We start from the raw sequence: 25,595 nt of genomic DNA on the forward strand, positions 1-25,595 counted from the left end.
TTGGAAAAGCTCACATTGAGGCAATATCCAGGTAGCCACCATTTTCATACTGATTATATCAGGAAAAATGAGGGCAATGATTCAGATTTGGCAGCTGTGGTGTTCTCTTGTAAAAGAAACTAATAAAGGGACACTAAATCTTGATATACTTATCACATATGGGCTGTCAGGAGTATATAATCTTCTCCAAAGTTTCTTGGATTTGTTCAGTGAAGCATATTTCATCCAGAAGAAAAGTCCCCCTTACCCCGCCTTTTAAGGCATTGCCTAAAGGAAAAAAACTACATCTTCTCGAATCACTGCTTTGTAGAAATATATTTATTAAAGTTTTTTTTAAAAAACACTCAGACACACATATATACACATCAATTTAATTTACTTGGGGACACAGTGACTTCACATTTGTGGAAGTGTTTTCAGTTCATTTATATATATGTAAAAGTATATGTTTTAAACCCATTACCCATTGTCATGTGTATTCTGAGATTAGATTGAGAGAATAAAACAAGTGAACAGAGAAAAGAATATTTCACATCTAAAATGCAATGCAGACAAATAGAGATAAAGTGTGTGTATATGTGCACATGCATGTGTGTTCAGAAAATTCCTATCTAGAGGTGAAGTTGATGCAGACAACTACGGTCAGCTTTACATTTTACTGTGAGTTAGTTCAGTTTGCCAAGTAATGGGTAAGACAGACCATGATGAGGAAGTACAGATTTGTTGTCACTCTGGATGGACTTGTAGAGTAATTGATTGGGCTACTAATGGTGGATCCTCTAATAACACAAGTAGAATGGAGTAACTAGTTGTACATTTTATTTCAATGCACTTTCATCTGTTTCAGGACATCTTCTGGATGCATTGTGTAAGAGTTGTTATATCACTACACATGTTCTTTCTGGGGTAAACTAGAGGGCCCGAGACATTTTACAGTGCCCTCCTGCTAAGATGTCCAGTGGTACTTGGCTGTCAACTGCCTCATTTTGTTTTACAGCATTTGAAGTGGGAAATAAATAATGCTGAAGGCAACTTTTTCTTAACAGTGTTATTTTTTTTCCATTAGGATCTGTGTTCTCTTTGAATTCTTCCAAATCCATCACATTCAATTCTATAAGACTCCTGATTTTGAGAATTAAATATCTCAGAATTTTTTCTATATCTCTGTATTAATGTATGACCATTCATATGAACATATATATTTATTATATACTCTGTTTGGAAGAAAATTCTTAGAGATATTGACTTCTTTACAGAGTTGGAAGAAATCTCCCAAGTATTAGTAAGACTTTCTGAACAGAGATTGTGTGGAGTATTGGAAAAGGTACTAAACCTCAAGTCAATCAACTTAGCTCTGAGGTTTACCATCTCCCCACCAACAGTTTAGACAATAGAACTAAATACTTTAATCCAGTTTGTTTGTTTTAATCTGAAAATAGAAGACAATATCTGTGCTATCTACTGCACTGGATTATTATAAACAAAATTGATGATGAGATAAAAATTCTTCCTAATGTATAATGGACTACAAGAATTCGTATTGGAATAATTAATTTTTCTCACAGAGCTCACTTCATTGGCCATCTTTCTATTTCATAAAAGTCACAAGAACACCTTTATGGTCCTGAAGAGTTTTTTTTTTTTTTTTCCCCTACAAACACTCCTCTCACAGATGTATGCTCACTTTTTCCAGCTTTCTATAGAAAGTCATTCCTGATCAACTTATCTAAAATTACTTAAGTTTTCTTATCTTCCTTACACTCCATTTCCTTGCCATGCTTTATTTTCCTTCCTAACACTTATCATCACATGGTGTAGTATATATTTGTGTTTCTACATTTATTTTATCTTCCCAACTTGAGTTCCTTTTGTTTACTGCTATAACACCTATTCTATGATAAAGACTTCCATTAGCAGGCATTTAATAAATAAATACCTGTCAAAATTATCATAGTCCAAAAGGGTAACTCTAGTATAAAACAATTAAAATTTCTGGGCTTCCCTGGTGGTGCAGTGGTTGAGAGTCTGCCTGCCGATGCAGTGGACATGGGTTCATGTCTCGGTCCGGGAAGATCCCACATGCTGCAGAACGGCTGGGCCCGTGAGCCATGGCCGCTGAGCCTGTGCGTCCGGAGCCTGTGCTTTGCAATGGCAGAGGCCACAACAGTGAGAGGCCCGTGTACCACAAAATAAATAAATAAATAAATAAATAAATAAATAAATAAATAAATAAAATTTCTATCTTTATTACTGTAGGAGAAAATCTAGGCTTATGCCCAGTAGAGCATACAAACATTCTTTACTTCAAAGTGCTTGATCCAGCAACATGTAAGGTTGTCCTTAGATTCATAGTTGTTTGACCTCTTTCCTTTAACAGGGATGCATCCCTATGTCCCTGCTATGAAAACTCATAGTTTGAAAAAGATCTGCCAAATGTCTAAGGGAATGTTTACCATATATAGTCTTGCTGTTAACAGTTTCTGTCCATATCTTTGAATTATGTATGTATTCATCTTAACCAGAAGATATGGTATAAGCATCAGTAGAAATGTTTCTGAGTTTTTAATGATTTAAGTATGTAAGCCATTCTTATGGCATCAAATTCTTGTATTCTGTTGTTGTCAGTAGCATGACAACCTCTCACCAATGCTCAACAAGAAAGAACATTCAGCCCACTGCTCTTAGGATGAAATGACATCAATTAATTAATCTTGATGCTCTATCAATACACTTTCTTTGTCTGGTTTTGCATTATAATGTCTGTAGAACTAGAAACCCTTGTGTAAAACACCACTGTATACTTATTAATTATTTAGTTAATTAAATAATTTTATTACTTCTTTGATAGTTTGCAATAGGGGAGAAATAGGAAAGTCAACTATTGGTTCAAATTTAGAAAAGAAAGAAATACTGTGATTACTATCTCTATGCCTGAGTTGAATGGCACAGCAAATTATTCAAGTAGTTTATATCTGAAAGTAGATAGTTAAATAATAGCCAAAAAAAAAAAAAAGTGAAAATTGGGGAACAACACATCTCTATCAATTGTTCTTGCCTTGTTCTTGTTCTTGTTGGGTAGCATGCATAGTTGGTCTTATTTTTATTGAATTATTCCCCCAATATCTATTTGTAATGAGGATAAGGACCAACAGTGTCCCCTCTTTCCAAAGAAATGAGAATGAGAATTTGGCATACAGAGCAGTCAGAATGGCAGATGCTATGACTGTGTATGTGTGTATATCTGCTAAGTGTTTGAAACAGACTTTGTGAATACTACAATAAAGAATAGTCCTCTAGAATTTCACTTGGAAATTAATGCTTAAAAGGAAATGAGACTGTTGTTCTCCTTGGCAGATAAATTCATCTTGTAGAGTGGTATTGACTAGTCTAGGCAGAAAAGTGGCAGTATAGACCCGTGCTCATAGCTTTTGAAGTCTTAACATAAAATTGGTATGATTCAATCTCTGTTGTTTCAATAAAGGACTTTGGAAATGTTCCTGGTAAGGTTTGGAATGTATCATAGTAGGTAGGGTCATTTTATCTCTGTGACAGTGTCATCAGTTATAAGTATTCAAAATAATAAAACTATAAGCATTTATATAGTATTTCCATATTTATGATATATAACACCTACAACCAGAGTTTATCAATAAAAATGCAGATTTTATTAGCAGCGTAAGGACACAGTCAGGGATTAAATATTCTAAATATGTTAGAAAGATAAGTAATGTTAGGAACAACTAATATTTGCACTGGTCCACTTTTTAAGTTATTTGAAAATTTTTATTTCATTCGTCCTCACAACATCCTTGGGAGACAGTAATCTTCTATGATGAATTGTATCCTTCCCATTTGACAGCTAGAGAAACAGAGGCACACAGAGAGGAAAAAGAATTATACTGAGACTACCCAGAAAGTAAGATTCAAACAGTAATATGAAAGTTTTGTTATATTTTATAGCCCAGGTTGTTGTGTATAGTTACAACTCACCCAATTTTTTCTACATTCTAAGCTGACCTGCTACATTTTAAGGGTAGATTTGAGGAGGCTGTTTTTTTAAATACAATTTTGTTTTGTTTGATACTTATGTGCTTAATCATTATTGCTGCTGGCTATTGTTCCCTTTCATGTATTTTAATACTTAAATCAATGGGAATTTTATTGGTACTTGTACCCTGAGGCTATTGAAAGTGGAGGGTGCAATTTTATAAATACACAATGGAAATAAGAAAAAATAAAACAGGTGGACATGGAGACCATGTGGGTAATAAAGCGATGACGTCCTTCAGGAGCTAGATAAAGAGGTAGAGTTCTTCCCTGTTGAGTATTTGCACAAAACTCTCTGAGTTAAAGTTGGTTCAGCTTCTATGCACTATGTTTCCTTATTTAAAATTTATTTCTCTCTCCTGCTTCTTCAAAAATAATTTCAAGTCCAAATTTCATATGGGACATTAATCTGAATCATAGTCATTTCTTAAATATCTTGACTATATATTGCTAACATAAGCTTTATGCTTTATTTTTGTACTTGACTATATTAAATGTAGTGCCTAACTTTATGCTGTCTTATAGTTTTCTCTATTTGTTTCACGTCTAATTCTATATTTTTATTTTTTATGTATACTTGTCTCCTTTTACCCAAAAAAATTTCAGAATCTAGAGGACAGATGCCATATCAGATGCTTCTTTGAAACATACCCCATGAAATGATATATTCCTGTAACTTCTTGATAAGTACCTGTGGGATTAACTGGAAACTAGTGTATAAATCTATTTTTTTAGAAAGCTTAAACTACTCATTCACCATTGAATTTATTTTCCTTATTCTTCAGTAATCTGTTCAATAAACATAGAAAATGGGCAATCATCCATCCTCATTTCAACATTTTTGCCACATTTTGCAAAATTGTTACTTCTTCTTTTTCTAATAATGATAATCCTAAACTGACAATTTATCACCTGATCCATTCTATGTCAATAGGGCAGAGCGTTGAGGGGGTGCTGAAGAAACCTATCCCTGATATTTAACTATATCAAATGCCTAAATATGTTCTGGGTCTTCTAACCTATATCTAATATATATATATATATATATATATATATATATATGAACAACAATTAATGTTCTAAATTTTAGTTAATTCTTCCCCCCTTCCCCCCACCAACTGCTGAGAGAAAAAAAAAAGGATGCAATTATTTCTTAGGACTCTTTAAAGATAAGGATTATCTGATTTCTTCATAATGATTAAACTGATGGAAGTAGAAAGGTTAAATGCTTGTTGGAGCTGATCTTCAGATGAAGAAGGAAGTTTACACCCTTTCTCAATTGTGCTAAAAGTTCCATTTCTTTTAATGATACCACTTAGAGCAGCAGGAAGCAAAGTGATCATCACCAGCAGGTACTTAGACAACAGTGAGAGGTTGGATGTGGACTTCTCTATTAAAACATCCCTGTCTAAACAGGGATGCTTGTTCCTGGAGCTTAAGTGCCCATTGTTGGAGAAGCCAGGATACCACCTGTGAGTGCACAGCAAAGCTCACAGCTCTATCTAATGAGAGGAACTGTATCAAGGAGAAATTATTAAAGAGATGAAAGATCCATGGCATCTAATGGACAATTAGTTAACTTCATTCTTCAGAGTTTTTAAGCATCTGATAAATGGAGAAATAAAGAAAAATGCTCCAAGTGAAGCACTGAAGGGAACTAGAGCAGTCTAAAAGGAAATGACTCTCAGGTTTTATAAATTTTTAATATCATTCTGTGCTTGAAAGTAAAACACATAGTGATTATATGCCATTTTTCCCTTTGTTTAAAATTGTGAGCCAATGCCATTGTATGTGATTAGAACATATGCTGGGCCAGTTTTGGGAAATGTACATTACAATTAGTGAGTGCATTCCAAACATTTAATAAAATAACAATCAATAATGCTCTATCTGGAGTGGATCTTAAGGTTACCTGTTCAAATTTGTTATTCAACAGATGGTGAAACTGAGCTCCAAAAGGCAAAGCATTTTTATTTTTTCCTAGAAGTCAGTTCTAAAATGCAGGTTTGAAAAAATTTTTGAGATTAGTATTTTGTCTCTCCATCACACTGTTCACTTTAAGGATTTAGGGAAGACAAATAGAATGATGGTATTCTAAATTTAGTCTATGTAAATTAATTTATATTACTTTAAGGTAATATCATCAGTGAGTTCTAATTTCTTGCCTCACACTGGATAAGATTGCTTCAGAAGCCTATGGAAAAAAAATATAACATATACTTGCTCTCAAGTATATCTAGTTGGGAGAGAAAGATTCAAGTACAAAATGATAGAATACAATATATAAAGAAGGACCAATACGTGTGACATGGGTAATATGTGTTCTCAGGGCCCAGAAAGGTGAGGTTACCATAAGCCAGCCCAACTGAGAAGACTCAGTAGGAAGAAGGGAAAGTTATCTCTGAATGGTCAATTAGCACTTGATGGTACAAAAGAATACAGGGCTCCAGCGATTGGTTACAGAATTGGGATATATGGATGTGTGGTATTAGATTGATTTAAATATAGGATATTTAAACATTATCTCAACTTGTTTGGGGGACAGTTTGTAGAGCTTCTTGTCTTATTTAGAGGGTTGAAATTTGATTCCCTGAATACAACATCAAACACAGAGGACATCATCAATTAATACTGATAGCAATAGCAACAGTTATTCTATTTCTTATCTTCTTAGATCCTTAACACAACCCCATGAATTAGGAGCACTACTTTTTCATACATTATAGATGAGAGAATTGAGACACAGAAAGCAGATTGATTTCAAGAATGTGTGGCTCAAAACCATAGGTTCTTTACTGTTAAACTTTATTCAGAAAATTTTTTAAATTATAAGAAATATACATTGTTTAAAAAGCCAAGATTAAAATATTAAAATAAAAATGGATATCTAGTGGGAAGCTGCTGCATAGCACAGGGATATCAGCTCGATGCTTTGTGATGACCTAGAGAGGTGGGATAGGGAGGGTGGGAGGGAGGCTCAAGAGGGAGGAGATATGGGGATATATGTATACATATAGCTGATTCACTTTGTTGTGCAGCAGAAACTAACACAATATTGTAAAGCAATCATACTCCAATAAAGATATTTAAATAATAAAAAAATATTAAAATACAAATTTGTCTCTTATTATCATGAGATTCTTTTTCCAGGGTGAACAGGACAGATTCCAAAGAAAATCAAAATTTCCCTAAGATTTCAAGATTTTAATACTAACATAGAATTTACTCTGTTAATGTCTCCTTTCTGCTCAGCCCGAGGTTGGTATTGATGGCGGCTGCTCCTGAAACTGGCGAGAGGAATAAGCCTTGGAGAACAGTCTGTCATTAAAAAGTTGCCATCCATCTTTTTTTGATATCTGCTGTGCTGCAGTAAGTCACAGTACTTCCCTATCCTTTCAATGACAGCTCATGGTAAGATAAACTCACCATGATAAGATAAATGGCAACTTTTTAATGAAAACCACTTTTTGTGAGATGCTTGGTTAGGTTACAGTTCCTCAAAGTGCATCTCATACCTTATCCCCTAATATCAAAACCAATGACCTATTCTTTAGAAGATTTCCTTTTCAGTTCTGTAACCTACATGATTTACAAAGTCCCCTTCCTCCTTTTTTTCTGTCCTCTCAGAATGAGACCTTGAGTGACCCTGTAAATTTAACTTCTTACATCAATTTTTTGGGAAGAGTTTGTTTAGAAGACAAAAACACATTTCTTACACTATTTTGAAAATCACGTTTGAGTAAGTTAGGCAAAGTGAGGGGAATGAATCATTTTTATTTATTTGAATCACCTCTCTCCCCATAAATATAATATAAAAGTATTTTAAATAGCTGCAAGAGTTGGATCTAGAACTGGTTCTAATCCATCATAGCCATCCTATGGCTAGCTGGACCATGATTTCTCCAAGTCTCTGACCACCCACCTGTCAGATGGAGATGCTCAGTGTGACTTGGTCTAAACCTGATATGGATGCCACATCAGTGTGAGCTGCCAACTTGCCACAGAGACACCTTCAGGACCACAGTTATTGCTGTTGGGTTCCCTGGACACTTTTCAGTTTAGAAGATAAAAACATGACCTCATATGATATTTATAGGTCCCTATACAACTGTTAATATAATTTAGAGAATAGTGAATAATTTGGAAGCTTATTATGTAAAACAAAAATGGAAACAAAAATACTGGTAAGGTTGCATTTGTTTTACTTCTGACCATCCAAAACCAATTCTAAATTCCCAAATACATTTGTTTACCTCAGACAGACCAGTCAAAAGATGAAAACAAAATATCCCCCCACTACAAATTTCACAAGTACTCAGAGTTTTCATTGTGAACATAATTTTTTAGATTTTCACAGGCAGACAAAGGAGAAAATATAGATGTATTGACTCAATTTAAGCTGAACCAAGCACATGGATTTAGTTTATTTTCTTAGTATGTTATTAAATTACTATATAAGTGTATGGTGCTATTTTCCATTTTTCCCCTAAAATTCAGATGCTTAGTTTAAATCAGGATATTATTATATCTACATTTTTTTTGCTTAATTCAGAGTTTAAGTCAAGTTTTGTTATACTTTATTTACTAAGAAAATTCTTTATGTAGTGAGTGACTGAATGATGAAAATGACGGGTAAGTATATATAATAACATTTTGAGCACCTGTCATATATCAGGCACTAACTTAGGTGATGATGAGTCAATGTTGAATAAAATAAAAGTCACTACTCCTATGGTGAGCACAATTATGGTTGGGATTTGTGGAGTTGACCAATAGTAAATTCTACAGATTTAGAGAGCAAAGAAGTCAGAAAATAATAATGCAGAATATAATAGCAAGTGGTATGGGTTGGTAGTGGATTGTTTGCCTCTACAATTAGTGAAAGTGCCATTTGTGTTAATATCTAATGAGGGGGTGAGATCCAGGGAGGGTAATTCCAGACAGAGGCCCCAAGTAATGCAAATGATAATGAGACTCACATGTATAAAAGTAGGAAGGAAGGTCTTTGAGCTAGAACATTGTCAATAAGAGATAAAATCTTAGGAAATTATATTGGAGAAATAGGCATAAGTGATACAGCCAATAAACCCAAGGCAAGAAGTTTGGATTTATTCTAAGCATGATTGGAAGTCATAGAAGAATTTTATCCATGAAAATGGTATAATCTTAAAAAAAAAGAGAACAATCTGGCCGTTGCACAGAGAATGGATCACACAGGTAAGAGGAGACACAATAAAAAAAGAGAAGGCTGCTATGGTAATCTCTGAGGAATGGCAGTGATTTATTCAGAGGTAATAGTGGTGAAAATGGAAGGAATTATGAAAATAATGAATATTCTGAAGCTTATATCAACCAAATTAGCTAATGGATAAAACAATGAAGGAAGTGGTGTGAGGAAAGAGAAGAATCAAGGAGAGCACTTAGGTTTTGACCTGAGTGATGACTTTAAATGGAAAAACCTGGAGAATATAAGGTATAGAGAGAAGATATCATTTTGTTAGTTTGTTTATTATTTACTTACAAATGAAGTTTGAGATGCTTGAATAGATAGGCAAGTAGAAATGGTAAGTAGGCAATTGGATATATAAGTTTGAGTTTCAGGGGAAAGCTAAAGGTCAGTGATAGAAATTTGTGTGTCAGAAGCATGTTTTGATAGTTAAATGAGAGGGGACTGGATAAGTTCATGTAGGAAATGCATGGAGATAAAGGACATGTAGAGGTCAGAATAAGGAAGTAGAGCAAACAAAGTTTACTAAGCCAAAATGGCCAATGAATTAGGAGAACCAGAAGACTGTGGTTTCAAAGAGACTGAAAAATATTTCAGACATAAAGGAGTAGCTAATTATGTAAAATGACATTGAAAAGTCAAATAAAAGGAAGACTGAAAACTGACCTTGGGATTTAGCAAGAAGTTACTTTTACAAGATGCACATGCATGCACACACACACGCACACACAAAACAATCAAAAATGATTCATGACTCTAAATTATAGTGATTGCTGCATGCCTCTATTCGTGAAATAGTCAAATGCTAGTTCCTTATGTGGCTGATAAATGTAATCACCTCATATCACTTTCTGCTATAACCATGCCTCTGGTTATAATTTTACAACTTTTGCAGAATGCCCACCCTTTAACATTGTTTATAACAGATGATAAGTTATGTTTCATGTGTTTAGACCCAATGGGATGATCTTATAAATCTTCCCAAGTAGCCATATTTTAATTTATGAAGTAAACAAAGTGAAACTTATCCTTATGAATGCTAAATAAAATAGGCAAAATAACAATTATTGCCTTTTCCCCCAAATAGTATAAAACCTTATGTCTTTGTAATAAAAGAGATGAGAAGGCAGGCCAAATTTCAGGAACTTGTATTTGTTACATAAGTTCTTATTCAATGTGATATCTATTAATTCTGTGCAAATTATTTTGCATTTACATTGATGGGTTCTGAAATTTAATAGATAAATTAAATTAAAAGGTGAAGTTAAAAGAGATCATCGTATTGTAAGGGTCATGCAGGTTATATAGGGGTGGAGTGTATGGTCAGGCCATTCAAGATAACTCTATATATCCCCTGCCTGACCAGTTCCTGCTTCACTCATGTGACTATCCAATTCTCTAAATTATAGGGCTTAATTAGTAACTGCCTACCCACTGCCTCAGCTGCTAGTTTCCCTGATAATTGATAAGCCAACCTGATATTGATTCCCCCTATAAATGATACCCTCCCTCTCCCCCTAGTAGCAAAGATTGCTCCAATATTCTCCCTTCTGTCTACCGTACATGGTGAGGTGTTGCTCCAGGACCTTTTGTTTTGGGTGTGTAGGATCCTTTGTCCAATCAACCACTGATGTATTAAAAAATTCATCTTATGTTTCTCTCTAGTTGACCAGTATGTATTCACTGATATATTTTACCAATAGCTTTTATATTTAATAGAGTTAGAATCATAGTACATAATTTAATTTTGGAGATGGTCTAGAACTACCTTAAAAAAAGCCAAGTCTTGCACATCCTAAGCATCTGAGCTTTACAGGTACAGTGGGGTTGGACACTGTCCCCTCCCCATACCCTCCCCCTTCCCGCCGGCACGTGTAAGCAGGTTCCTGCCACTAGGAGGCCACCTATTATTTCAAGATAAAGAGATGGTTCTTCCCTTGGAGGAAAAAAAAAAATCTTAATAATTGCCTCTGGGAAAAAAAAAGAGGAGAGTTTTATTTTAAATAATAATCCTAAACAGAATCTGCAAATGTTATATAATTGTGTTAATAATAGAGGATACAGGCTTTTGAACATTTGGAAGAATCGTGCTTCCAGCATTTCTCTCTAGCTCTTTCTCTGTCCTTCTTTCACTTTCTTCCTCTTTCCTTTCCTTCCCCTCTTTTAATTTTTTTGTGGGTTACCTGTGGCATAGTACTGAAAATAGGCCAGTCCTCTTGTAGAAGTAGTGGCTGTATGAGTGACTGAAGACTTGGGCTGTAGTTTCACCTCTGCCTGCTATCAGCAGTGGATACTTACTGTATCACTTGAGTCCTGTGTTTCCTCTCTTCCTTTGTGATGCAAGAACACTGGATTAGATCAGTCTTTTTTTAAACTTTTGGAAGGATGGAGTGAAATTTATGGATCCTTTGAACAGAAAAAAATGTACCATCACACATTTACAATTATTTTGTATGTGGTCTTAAGTATATAAGAACTTCTGGACAAGAAGGCAGCCAGATTTAATGTCCACAACTTCAGATGCTACAGAGAGGAGCAAAGGTGAACAGGCAGGGAAAGAGATATTTGTTCGCATCCTCATGCAATTAATGAAAATCGGCTTTCCTATACTAATAGGTAGCACATAAAGCTGACTTCCATAAACAATAAGAGCTGCCAGCAAGCCATTCTTGTATGCTGGAAGAACAGAGACCCAACTCACATTGATTTATAGATCTTGTTGCACCTTTGCTTAGTCAAGTGTGAATTTGTTCTTCTCCCTGCAATAATACAATAGATGTCTCTGACTGTATTTCTGGAGCATGGCAGGGATTAGTTTCAATCAATATAGAGTAAGCTCTTCTCTTGGCCATCATAGGCTTCGGTGGCATTTGGGGCATTGCTATCTAAAGGCAAGTTCTTAGGAAGTCTTTTTTCACTTTTGCTTAATTAAGTATGATTCAACACCACAACCCAAAGGCTGATCATCTTATATATCAGTATCTCAAATCTCATCATAAGCGTTGAGTTTTATCTTTGCATTTAGAATTCACTAAATGATAAAAATTCTTAATCCTTAGAACACAATCATGGCACAATATAGGAGCTTACTACCAGACCTGACAACTAATTCATCTTTTTAGCTTTTTATATAATCACCAGACATAATAAAAAGAAAATTAGCTCTTTTACCATAAATTATTTAAATTACCCTAAGGCAAAAGCTGATATAAATCACATATTTACAACAACATTTATGACTATTTTACATTACTTGATACCAAAGCAGGAGTGACAAATATATGATGGATTTTGGCAAACAATTAGATTCTCTTGAATAAAATGGTGATGCACTACATTTTTTTTTATGACAAATAACTGTCTCGAGTAAGGGCAGCAGTAATTCCAAGTAAAATCTGAGCTTCAAGTTTATGGTAAGAGCAATAGGAACATAATCTTTCAAATTCCAGGAAACTATATTTCTCAAAGCTTGATAATTGTGGCTGAATAAACGAATGTATGGCTTTTTGGGACAACTGGATGATAGTTTATTAAATGTTCATGAGGTTAAGGTTAATTTTACTTTGTCAAGGGTTACAAGGGCACTTTTATTTCCAACAAAGTTTTCTGAAAATGCATTTTACTAGTTCAAAGGAAGACTGGAAAAGAAGCTATGAATGACAGAGAAAATTATTTTTTCATTAGCAAAACAGTGACAATAACAGCCCCAGACAAAAAACAAAACACAAACGTTGATGCTATTTTCTTCATGAAAGTGGTACATTTAAGGAAAGATAGATGCATTAATATTTAGTCTTATTGAGACTGTTATTCACAGAGAAATGTTAAGCCTGGATTCCCTGTCTTCAGGAGTGGCAGCTCCTTTCTCTCAGTCACAGAGTTGTGCCCACAACTTCCTCATTCATGCCACACCTTTCTGTTACCAAGTAAATGCAGCATCATTTCAGAGAGAACTGATGTTAGTAAAATTAGCCAGTCACACATAGGAGCATTTATTGAGATCCTCTGGTTGTGCATTTCCATATCACAGTTGAGAAAAAAAAACAACCTGTAGACCAATGAGAAAGTGCATCAAAAGCTGCAAGGGCAGCACATTTTTTTCAAATATCATCTCTTCTGGGAAACATTACCCTCCTGTGCTCTTCCAGACCATTGATTCCATTCTGAACCCATAAAAAAGAGATTATAAATCAAGAGAAGAAGGTACTGGTAGAATATTATGAATGGTTTACAAGTTACTTTGTGAGCAAAATTGAGAACATTAGAGCTGCTGAGCAGCCTTCTATCTCTAATCATTTTTTCCATTAACTAAGTTTTTTGCCCACTCTAGAGAGAGTGGCATGATTTTTACAGCAGTATTGTATAGTAGAATTCTAAAGCATCAAACAGGCAGTGTTTACCAATTGCTACCCACTTCATATATCTTGTAAAAGTGTCAGTACCTAATGTGGATACCCCTTCCTTCTGACATTTCCCAGGATATAAACCACCAGTTAGATCTCTGTAATACAATAAAGTGATATAATGAAAGTGATGCAAGATTAAAAGATAGTAGGGGATCTTCCCTGGTGGCATAGTGGTTGAGAGTCGCCCTGCCAATGCAGGGGACATGGGTTCGTGCCCCGGTCCGGGAAGATCCCACATGCCGCGGAGTGGCTGGGCCCATGAGCCATGGCCGCTGAGCCTGCGCGTCCGGAGCCTGTGATTCGCAATGGGAGAAGCCACAACAGTGAGAGGCCCGCGTACCACACACACACACACACACAAGATAGTAAGTATTGGTTCCAATCTTAATGCTGCTTCAAACTATTTTTATAGCCTTGGGAAAAAATGCTTAATGAAACTGAGCCTCAGTTTCCTTCTGAGTACAAAGGTAAAGAGGAAGCCACGTGTATCTCACAGGATGCTACACAGAAAAAAAAAATGAGAATGCATATGTGGAATTCTTTCAAAATTGAAAAACACTTTTGAATATAAAAGCAGAGTAATCATCATCATTTATTACCTTATTGTTTTCATCATCATTTCTGTAGTGTTCTAAATTTCCATTGTTTTCTTCCAATGAATTCCATGCATATAATGAGATCATGATTTTATTTCTAGGTTGTAATGGACACTGTTTCTGAAGCCTTGCAGTCATTCATCATCTTCTGGATAATAGTTCTGCAATTTCTGTCTAGGATCACATGTTTCTTCTCATGTGTCCAAATCAGTTCATATGGTTCCAAAAAGATCTTGACTCTACATCAGGAAGATGATATAAATTAGGTATCAGTGTTGCATTTATTTGGCTTCAAAAATTTGTTCAAGAATTGGCATATAATAACACTTTAACTGGAAATGCTGGAATAGCAATTGGGAAGGGTGTAATCCTGAAAACTACTAGCAGCATCTTATGTCTATATTAAACACATATCTGAGAACACAGTCTTCACAGAAGTTTCAAAACTAAGACATGAAAGACAAAAACAGATTTTTATGAGATAGTTTAAAACCCTATGTTAAGCCATGACTCAATCCATTTTTGCCCTGTACTATTCAGTTATATGAACTAGTTAATATCCTTCCTTTTCCTAAGTCAGTTTTGATTACACTTACTGCCATTTTCAAACAAAATAATGCAAATACATAAAGTAAATATAATTTTTAAATTATATTTTTGAAAATCTAATTTTTGAATGCTTCTGTATGTTTTCAGGCATTCCATGAGAACTTTCTACCTTTATACACTTAATCCTCTCACACAGTTCTCTGAGACAGATATCTTCTTTATTCCCAGATTAAAGATGAGAGAGTTAAGAGGCTATGCTCAAGGTTACACGACTAGTAAGGGGAGGAGCCAGCATTCAATTACCATTCTGCCAACAGAAACCGTACTTTTTATCATGCAATAAGGGTTTATTTATTTTATGGAAAAATTCTTCACAACACATAATCAAGGGGCAAGAATATTGTATGTGTAATTGAAATTCTTTTAATTTTAATTATGTCAGCTCTGCTCTTGATTGTGCCTCCTTCATGGGAATCTGTAGAAACCAGGGAAAGAGAGGTTCAATGAAGAGTGCAAAGTTGACCTTAGAACAGAGATTAAGCTAGTGGATGCTAAAGTCAAGTTGACGATTTGTATGGTAGCAAAAAGAGAGAGAATTTTTCTTCTGATTACACTCAGGAACTCCATTATAACATACTTGCCTCTGAATGGAATATGAAAGTTTGGAACTTAATAATAGTATCAGAGTGTTTACTCCCATAGCTTCAACCCAACCACTCTGGGTGTCAGTAAATCTCTGCTCTGTCTTGTTGTCACAGGAGATATTGTGGTAGAGAACCCAGAAAAGGGAATACAAGGGGAGTTGTATGCTGCTTGGCTTTCACAATTGTATCTGGTAGAAAATTAGAAATCTAAGAGAAAATGGGTTATAATTAAGAGGTAATATTTCCTATAGTTCTGATTCCTTAGGATTTTAAAAATACCTGGAACTTTGCATTGCTGCATTAGGCCACTTTCAGAAAAGTTTGGGGACTTATTTTATGCAGGGCACACAATATGCAATCATGGCTCAGCTCTCCCAATAGTTATAAATGTGCAGCATAGTCTGATAGGGTTCACTTCTTTGTTCCCAGGTGGTTACATATCATCACTCAAAGGAATCACTTAAGATAACATTGATATATGAATTATTTTCCCTGACCAAGAGGAAGCTCTTTCCAGTCAATTGACACTCAGTTTTGAGCGTCTGAATGTCTCACAGTTGAATTATTAGAAAATGGCATTGAAAGTAGGAAAGGTTTTTTTTTTTTCTTTTACCCATCATCTGAGTGACTTTAGTATACAGATGAATGTATTTCCAGCTAATAGAGAAACTTGAAATAAATACTTAACAACAGTTTTCATTAAAAATTCAGAATAATTTTCAATGTCAAATTCTAATTCCAGTTGTCATTGTTATTCCATTTAAAACAATAATGGTAATTCTCAACCCCTTCCTTCCTGGAGCACAAAACCAATGCTGCCTTCAGGGGAGAATGAGGCACTGATTCATGTCCCTGTTACATCTTAGCTGGATTGCTACAGTTCATTATAGTATTTCTTGACTGTTTACTCAGGTAGTAAATCTTGTCATTACATATACTATATCTGTCACTTTTAAGACAGCTTCACAAAGGTCCTATTGCTATTATAAACCTTTAATTTAAAAATCTATAATTAAAGAAGGGCAAATATGTTATTTGAGGCTTGAAGCATTGGTGATTTGGAGACACTCCAACATTTAACTTGACCTTTCTCAAAGTAATAATTTCAGAGGTGAGATAAGTGGGGTGATGAGGCAATGGGTACAAAATCCCCAAAGAGATATTGCCTCATATTCAGGGCCTCATACCTTTGTCCACCTAACCACACTGGTAAGATTTTTATCTCTAAGGACAAAAGCTACAAGAATCAAATAGAAATGGTTTAAGAGACAGGAGGTACTTCAATAGGCCAGTATTTTGAGGACCCTTGATTGCTGATCCTTGTTCCCTTGGAATTCTTCAAATTAACTGCCCCCCACCCCAATTTTTATCATCAAAATTAATTAAGAACAGTTTTCAAGGGAAGCAAACTATAACATCTTTCACTTTTTCTCAACTTCTGTCTTTAAAAGTGAATATTAAAATTCATTTGTAATATTTTACCTTATTTCACCTTTTTATTCAGTGATTATTTGGCACTAGGCTCTCTGTTAAGTACTTTATTCATCACATCCTTGGCAAGAGTCTCTTAAAATATAAAAATAAATACTTTATATTAAATAGAATTGAATGAAGTATGAGAGTCTGTTACTTTTTGGATCAGAAATTGAGATCAAATTTGGATAATGTGTCTGCAATATTTGAAGCTGCACCATGACCATTAATGTTCTCAAACACACAGGTAGAGTTTTTTGGAATTTCTGTTTGCTAAAATCTGGAGCAGACTTGATTGTTCCAGAAGACCAATGTTTCATGGCTCTCAAAACCATGCATACTGTCCCCAGGTTATCTAATTTTTCTTCTCCTCCAAGTTTCAACTTCTATCTCTTCAAATGCAACTCCCAAATTTATAACTCTATTTGATTTCTGTCTTCCAGAATTATGTTGCCAACTTTAATATTTTTTGTTTTTTTCTTAATTTTTTTAAAATTTTGAAATAATTTTAAACTTACAGAAGAGTTTCAAAGATAGTACAGAGAGACCCCAGGTGCCCTTCACTTAGTTCCCCCTAACGTTGACAACTTCTAAAACAACAGTTCAATGATCACAACTAAGAAATTAACATTAATACAACACTATTCACCAGTCTTCTCCTAATTTCCTTTCTCTATATAAGAATATAATCTAGGATCTGACATTACATTTACTCATCCTGTCTCATTCTTTTCCCATGGATGGTGGTTTCTCAATCTTTATCTGTTTATCATGACCTTCACACTTTTGATCAGTTATCTGGTAGAGCATTTTTTTGTCTAGTGTTTTCTCACGGTTAGACTGAGTTTAAGGATATTTGGAAAGGATAGCAGAGAAATGAAGTACTTTTCTCAACTCATTTTATTTTGTGTCATAAATTATGAGATTAAACTTGGTCACTTGCTGAAGGGGGTGTTTTTCATGTTTCTCCACTGTGAAGTTACTATCTTTCTTCTTTCCATGCTTTGTTTTTAGGTGTCCCTAAGTCCAGTTCACACTCAAGGGGAGGAGAATTAAGCTTCAATTCCTGAAGGGAGAACTCTGAAAGAAATTTTAAAGAAAGTCAAGTCTTGAACAATAGGGGGTTAAGTGTTCCATCCCCTCTGCATAGTCAAAAATCTGTGTACTGCTAACTCTGCCTGAAAATAAAATAATTGATAACAGACTTACTCAAGGACAGGAAGCTGAAAAATTCTGGATAGAATCAAGACTCAAGCCCTAGTTCTTTTGATTCCACATAATCATATACAAACTTTTCTCTACATTTAATTTAAAGATCTGTAAGAAAATATAGGTATTTACTACATTTATTGAAAAAAAAAATTATTTGTATCAGTGGACCCATGCAGTTCAAACTGTATTTATTGTTCAAGGACCAACAATATATGTTAAAAGCACCACAAAAATTGAAAATATTCTGGGGGAGATACTTTGAATATATAAGGATAACCTATTCTCTTTAAAGTTTTACTCACTAATTTTAGCATTCATTGTGGATCTTACCCACAACAAGTATTACTGGCTGTTCTAATCATGATTTTTTTCACATTTCCCACATCAGTTTCTCATATATTGGCTGGAATTTTTCTGTAAGGAAAGGTTATCATTACTTCATTATTTATTTGTTTGTTTATTTCTTCAATTGCTTATTTACATTGGGATGGACTCATGGGTATATATTTTTAGTCAAAATTTCATACTATCTTTATATAGTTGCTTAAATTGTTTCAGCTTTGGCCATTAGGTGCTCTTTCATATTGGTTCCTTTGTCCTTTTAATATGTACCTCTCCTTTGTTTTTCTTTATAGCACTTCTCTAATTTCTAGTCCCACAAGATTCTTCAGGGCCTTCTGGTATTTCCAAACCCTAGTTCAAGATTCAAATATTTCTTTAAGGAACCCTAGATCAGATCCTTATTGGAAAATAATATTTAAAGTCCAAGAGGTATGCTCATTACTAGTGAATTTTCACTGATTTTAAGCCCTCTCAGCAAACTTGCAAGGAAATGTGTGTGTTTTTACTAACCATGTATACATTTATATCTATATTTACTTTATCTGTCTATTGTGTATATCTATCTAAGCTATCAATTAAAATAAATATGCATTCATTCTGTTATCTCTCACGCTGACACACCACCTCAGGGTTCATTACTTCCTTTCCTGTTTTACCTGTTTTTAACTTCTTCGTTTTACAAAAAAGAAGCCTGAATCTCATTATCTCCAATATATTTGCTTTTCCAAACCTTGTATACATGTAAAGTCAGAATCACTTGCCTGGACTCCTGTGAAAAAAATAAATTTACCAATCATTGTAAATTGTTTGTGTACAGTTTTTGTTGGTTGTTGTTATATTGTTGTTATTTTTAGCCTAACAGTGTTTGGTAAAAATACTGTTTTACAAATTTATTTAGGTTAGTTGCTTCCTTCCCCATCCTCTTTAGTGGGCATATGTCCTATATCTGTAATGTGGTTAGATACCTTCTTCACAGTCTGATTCTTTCATTTTGAATTCTCTTACTCTCCTTGTTGTTTTTTCCTTTCCATTTTTTTTTCTAAATTTATGTTCAGCAGATTTATATAAAATGTATAAATTATAAGTACATCCCAATGATTTTTTACAATGTACATATGGACATTATTTCCATGCAGTTCAAGATATAAAATATCACTGGCACACACACAGCTCCCCTTAGGACCCTCCCAGGCATTACTTCTCAAAAAGTAATCTTTTTTTTTTAAGGTTTGTAACAATGGGTTAGCTTACCTGTTTTTGAACACACTATAAATAGATTCATTTTTTTAACCCAATATTATGTTTATGTGACCTATTCATGTTGTGATGTGTAGGAGTGGTTTGTTCTTTTGAATCATCCTATAGTGTTCTTTAATCAACTTTATTGAAGGACAATTTATAAACAATAAAATGCACCTATTTTTAAATATATGGTTTGCATTTTGGTATATGTATGCTCTACTCAAGATACAGAACAGCACCACAAAGACGTTCTCTCATGCTACGTTACAGTCTAGACCATCTTCCTCATCCACTCCATGCCTCATTGATCTTATATCTTACCAACTTGGTCATTTTGAAATATTCATCTCTCTTTTTTCCTCCCTGGCTTTCAAAACAATCAGTCCTTCTCCATTGCTTTCAGGATAAAATGACTTTTTTTTGTTCTCCATGAGCTGACCTCTGCTTACTGTCACTTGTTGCTCTCCTATTCATTCTAATGTCTTTCTATATAGGATTACTTACAATTTCATGAATGTCCTGAGATTTGTCCTTTATGCCTTTATACATTTATGAATTTCTCTGAGAGCAACCTTCCTTTCCCTTCACACCCCTGGTCAGCCAATTAGCTAATTTTGATCTACCCCTTAGAACTAAACTCTGATACTTTTTCCTCCAGTTGTGTGAAATGATGGCCCTCAGATGTGCACCCATAGCACCTTATGTTCACCTCTGTCATAATGCTTATCATATGATATTTTTTAATTAATTAATTTTTTACCTTTTATTTTATATTGGAATATAGCTGACTAAAAATGTTGTGATAGTTTCAGGTGCACAACAAAGTGACTCAGCCATACATATACATGTATCCATTCTCCCCCAGACTCCCCTCCTCTCCAGCCTGCCACATAACATTGAGCAGAGTTCCCTATGCTATACAGTAGGATCTTGTTGTTTATACTTTTTAAATATAGCAGTGTGTACCTGCCAGCCCAAACTCCCTAACTATCCCTTCCCTCCACCCTTCCCCTCTGGTAACCATAAGTTCATTCTCTAAGTCTGAGTCAATTTCTGTTTTGTAAACATGTTAATTTGTATCATTTATTTTAGATTCCGCATGTAAGTGATATCATACGATATTTCTCTTCTCTGACTTCACTCAGTATGACCATCTCTCAGTCCATCCATGTTGCTGCAAATGGCACTATTTCATTATTTTTTTATGGCTGAGTAATATTACATAGTATATATGTGCTGCAAATTCTTTATCCAGTCCTCTGTCAATGGATATTTAGGTTGCTTCCATGTCTTGGCTGTGAACAGTACTGCAATGAACATTGGGGTGCATGTATCCTTTCAGACCATGTTTTTCTCCAGATATATGCCCAGGAGTGAGATTGCAGGGTCACATGGTAGCTTTATTTTTATTTTTTTAAGGAAGCTTCACACTGTCCTCCATAGTGGCTGTACCAATTTAAATTCCCACTAACAGTGTAAGAGGGTCCCCTTCTCTCCATACCCTCTGCAGCATTTATTGTTTGTGGACTTTTTAATGGTAACAATTTTGACTGGTGTGGTTGAACATATTTTTGTGTGCCTCTTTGTCATCCATACGTCTTCCTTCAAAAAATGTCTATTTAGATCTTCTGCCCATTTTTTGATTAAGTTATTTGTTTTGGTGATATTAAGCTGCATGAGCTCTTTGTCGATTTTGGAGACTAATCCCTTGTCGGTCACATCATTTGCAAATATTTTCTCCCAATCTGTGGGTTATCTTTTCATTTTCTTTATGGTTTCCTTTGCTGTGCAAAAGCTTTCAAGTTTAATTAGGTCCCATTTGTTTATTTTTGTTTTTATTTCCATTACCCTGGGAGATGTATCAGAAAAGAGATTGCTGCAATTTATGTCAGCAAGTGTTCTGCCTATGTTTTCCTCTAGGAGTTTTATAGTGTCCAGTCTCAAATTTAGGTCTTTAATCCATTTTGAGCTTATTTTTGTGTATGGTGTTAAAGAATGATCTAATTTCATTTTTTTACATGTAGCTGTCCAGTTTTCACAGCACCATTTGTTGAAGAGACTGTCTTTCCACCATTGTATAGTCTTGCTCCTTTGTTGTAAATTAATTGACCATAGGTGTGTGGGTGTACTTCTGGGCTTTCTACCCTGTTTTGTTGATCTATAGTTCTATTTTTGTGCAAGTACCATACTGTTTTGATGACTACAGCTTTGTATTATAGTCTGAAGCCAGGGACCCTGATTCTTCCAGCTCCATTTTTCTTTCTCAACATTGCTTTGGCTATTTGGGGTCTTTTGTGTCTCCATACAAATTTTAAGATTTTTTGATCTACTTCTGTGAAAAAATGACATTGGTAATTTGATAGGAATTGCATTGAATCTGTAGATTGCCTTGGGTAGTATAGTCATTTTGACAATATTTCGTCTTCCAATACAAGAACATGGTATATCTTTCCATCTGTTTGTGCCTTCTTTGATTTCTCTCATCACTGTCTTAGAGTTTTCAGAGTACAGGTCTTTTGTCTCCTTAGGTAGGTTTATTCCTAGCTGTTTTATTCTTTTTGATGCAGTGGTAAGTGGGATTATTTCTTGAATTTCTGTTTCTGATCTTTCATTGTTAGTGTATAGAACTGCAACAGATTTTGGTGTATTAATTTTGTAGCCTGCACATATACCAAATTCATTGATTAGCTCTAATAGTTTTCTGGTAGTGTCTTTAGGATCTTCTATGTATAGTATCATGTCATCTGCAAGCAGTGACAGTTTAATTTCTTTTCCAATTTGGATTACTTTTATTTATTTTTCTTCTCTGATTGACCTAGTTGGACTTCCAAAACTATGTTGAATAAAAGTGGTGAGAGTGTACATCCTTGTCTTGTACCTGATCTTAGAGGAAGTGAGTTCAGCTTTTCATCATCGAGTATGATGCTAGCTGTAGGTCTGTCATATATGCCTTTATTATGTTGAAGTAGGTTCCCTCTATGTCCACTTTCTGGAGAGTTTTTATCATAAATCAGTGTTGAATTTTGTCAAAACCTTTTTGTGCATCTATTGAGATGATCATATGGTTTTTATACTTCAATTTATTAGTGTGGTGTATCATGATGATTGATTTACAGATATTGAAAAATCCTTGCATCCCTGGGATAAATCCCACTTGATCATAGCATACGATCCTTTAATGTATTGCTGGATTCAAATTGCTAGTATTTTGTTGAGGATTTTTGGATCTATGTTCCTCAGTGATATTGGCCTGTAATTTTCTTTTTTAGTGGTATCTTTGTCTGATTTTGGTATCAGGGTGATTGTGGTCTCATAGAATGAGTTTGGGAGTTTTCCTTCCTCTGCAATTTTTTGGAAGAGTTTGAGAAGAATAGGTCTTAGTTCTTCTCTAAATGTTTGATAGAATTCACCTGTGATGCCATCAGGTCCTGGATTTCTGTTTGTTGAGAGGTTTTTAATTACAGGTTCAATTTCAGTGCTTGTAATTGGTCTGTTCAAATTTTCTAATTCTTCCTGGTTCAGTCTTGGAAGGTTATACCTTTCTAAGAACTTGTCCATTTCTTCCAGGTTGTCCATTTTATTAGCATACAATTGCATATAGTAGTCCCTTTTTATCCTTTGCATTTCTGTGGTGTCAGTTGTAACTTCTCCTTTCTCATTTCTAATTTTATTGATTTGAGTCCTCACCCTTTTTTCTTGATGAATCTGGCTAAAGGGTTATCAATTTTGCTTATCTTTTCAAAGAACCAGCTTTTAGTTTCATTGATCTTTGCTATTGTCTTCTTTGTCTCTATTTCATTTATTTCTGCTCTGATCTTTATGATTTCTTTCTTTCTACTAATTTTGTGTTTTGTTTGTTCTTCTCTCTCTAGTTGCTTTAGGTGTAAGGTTTGGTTGTATATTTGAGATTTTTCTTTTTTCTTGAGGTAGGTTTGTATTGCTATAAACTTCCCTCCTAGAACTGCTTTTGCTGTATCCCATAGGTTTTGGATTGTTGTGTTTTCATTTTCATTTGTCTCTAGTTATTTTTTGATTTCCTCTTTGATTTTTTCAGTGATCCATTTGTTGTTTAGTAGCATGTAGTTTAGCCTCCACATGTTTGTGTGTCTTATAGTTTTTTTTCTTGTAGTTTATTTCTAATCTCATAGTCTTGTGGTTGGAAAACTTACTCGATTTTATTTCAATTTTCTTGAATTGACTGAGGCTCATGTTGTGGCCTAGGATGTGCTCAATCTTGGAGAAGGTTCTATGGGCACTTGAGAAGAATGTGTATTCTTGTGCTTTTGGAGAGAGTTCACAATAAATATCAATTAAGTCCAGCTGCTCTAATGTGTCATTTAAGTTCTGTGTTTCTTATGTATTTTCTGTCTGGATGATCTGTCCATTGATGTAAGTGAGGTGTTAAAGCCCCCCCACTATTATTGAGTTACTGTTGATTACTCCCTTTGTGACTGTTAGTATTTGCCTTATATATTGGGGTGCTCCTTTGTTGGGTGCATATATGTTTACAATTGTTATATCTTCTTCTTGGATTGACACCTTGATTGTTATGTAGTGTCCTTCTTTGCCTCTTATAACAGTCTCTATTTTTAAGTCTATTTTGTATGATATGAGTATCTCTACTCCAGCTTTCTTTTGATTTCCATTTGCATGGAATACCTTCTTCCATCCCCTCACTTTCATTCTGTATGTGTCCCTAGGTCTGAGGTGGGTCTCTTGTAGACAGCACATATACAGATCTTGTTTTCGTATCCATTCAGCCAGTCTATGTCTTTTGCTTGACACATTTAATCCATTTACATTTAAGGTGATTATTGATATGTGTGTTCTTATTGCCATTTTCTTCATTGTTTTAGGGGCTTTTTTGTAGGTTTTTTTTCTTTCCTTCCTCTTTTGTTCTCTTCTCTTGTGGTTTGATGACCATTTTTAGTGTTGTGTTTGGGTTACATTTTCTTTTTTTGTCTGTATCTATTGTAGTTTTTGTGTTTGCTGCTACCATGAGGTTTTGATATAGCAGCAATATATGTACAAGGTTGTTTTAAGTTGCTAGCCTCTTTCCCACATAGAGGAGTCCCTTTAGCATTTGTTGCAAAGCTGATCTGGTGGTGCTGAATTCTCTTAGGTTTTGCTTTTCTGTAAAGCTTTTGATTTCTCTGTCAAATTTGAATGAGAGCTTCCTGGGTAGAGTATTTTTGATTGTAGGTTCTTCCCTTTCATTACTTTAAATATATCATGCCACTCTCTTCTGGCTTGCAGAGTTTCTGCTGAGATATCAGCTTTTAAACTTATGGGAGCTCCCTTGTATGTTATTTGTCTTTTTTCCCTTGTTTCTTTTAATAATTTTTCTTTGTCCCTGCCTGGGACTCTCTGCACTTCCTGGACGTGGGTGGCTATTTCCCTTCCCATGTTAGGGAAGTTTTTGACTGTAATCTCTTCAAATATTTTCTCGGGTCCTTTCTCTCTTTTTTTCCTTCTAGGACCCCTACAGTGTGAATGTTGGTGTATTTAATGTTGTCACAGAGGTCTTGTAGGCTGTCTTCATTTCTTTTCATTCTTTTTTTCTTTATTTTCTTCTTCAGCAGTGATTTCCACCATTCTGTCTCCCAGGTCACTTATCCATTCTTCTGTCTCAGTTGTTCTGCTATTGATTCCTTCTGGTGTATTTTTCATTTCAGTTATTGTATTGTTCATCTCTGTTTGTTTATTCTTTAATTCTTCTAGGTTTTTGTTAAACATTTCTTGCATCTTCTTGATCCTTGCCTCCATTCTTTTTCCAAGGTCCTGAATCATCTTCACTATTATTTTTGTGAATTCTTTTTCTGGATATTTGCCTATGTCCACTTCATTTAGTTGTTTT

Source organism: Aethalodelphis obliquidens, unplaced genomic scaffold, assembly GCF_003676395.1.
Source record: "Aethalodelphis obliquidens isolate GAN/ISIS:26980383/991018 unplaced genomic scaffold, ASM367639v1 scaffold32, whole genome shotgun sequence".
Lineage (NCBI taxonomy): Eukaryota > Metazoa > Chordata > Mammalia > Artiodactyla > Delphinidae > Aethalodelphis > Aethalodelphis obliquidens.